Source organism: Photinus pyralis, unplaced genomic scaffold (assembly GCF_008802855.1).
Source record: "Photinus pyralis isolate 1611_PpyrPB1 unplaced genomic scaffold, Ppyr1.3 Ppyr1.4_LG8, whole genome shotgun sequence".
In the NCBI taxonomy this organism is placed as follows: domain Eukaryota; kingdom Metazoa; phylum Arthropoda; class Insecta; order Coleoptera; family Lampyridae; genus Photinus; species Photinus pyralis.
In genome coordinates, this window is record NW_022170819.1 from 14777178 (window position 1) to 14778312 (window position 1135).

A 1135-nucleotide genomic window follows, 5' to 3' on the forward strand; every position below is an offset into this window, starting at 1 on the left:
AAAAAATAATTTTAACAAAAGCTTGGTAAATTTTTCTCAACTTTCTGACGGTGCTAAAAAAAGTTATTATGGCCCATGAAATATTATGTTTTTCAATCAAGTCATTGTGCAACATGAACATCAGCATAAAAAGGCGAATTTACAGAATTGTAGATACCTTCTTATTGGTGTAAGAATTGATCAAATACAATTATTGTACATAAAAATACCTAATATAAATATTTTAAAGGTAAATATTTGTCTCAAACACATCAGGGATCTCGCGCCCCCCTTAACAATGCCTTGCGCCCCCTTCTTTGAAAAACACTGTTAAGATATTTAAATGAAATGTTATATGTAGGCATCTCAAATAAAAGTAAAACTAATGTTGATTCAAAAATTTGTTTTACACGCTATGCTGATCTGATGGGAGGGAACTAACCCCTTAAGGTGTATTGTAAAAATGATGTAAGTACGAAGATCTCAAGGATCATTTGGTATTCGGTTGTATCAGATTTTTATTATAGTATTCACGAACCTCTTAGGAACAGTCATTGCTTTCTGGAGAAGACAATTTTCAGTGTGTTCATTGGAATGTAGAAAATCCCCCCCCCCCCACACACTCTTTAGACCAACACCATATTCTTCTATATACAACAAAACAATTTACATCGTAATCAAAGCAGACTTTTTTCCAGCCCACTGGGCTCCGGTAACCAATTAATTGCTCCCCTCCCAAACTCTGTAATTCAGAAACCTTAGAGTGGATACACAGCATATCGCGTCATGTGAGAGAAGTCTAAGAGCTACTATACGCGACAAGGACTCAAAAGAAACCGGAAACGATCCCTGGTGGGTGGACCTGTTGTATTTTACGTTTCCGCCGCTAGACGTCTCTTGCGAGTTACCAAGCCCCTAAAAAGCGTCCCGAGTGGAGTTGAATGTCAAGGTGATTCCCACATCTTTTTTTAATGGACATAAAAGTCGTTCCCAAAGACCAAACTGTAAACACGACGTTTTACCTAAACTTTTGAGACGTTTCCGTGACGCGCCGCATTCACTGGATCTCGCCCCAACAACTTGTTTTTATTCCTCCGAATAAAACAAGTATTTAAATGAAAACATTTTGAGAATGTGAAAGCGATTCAAACCGAAA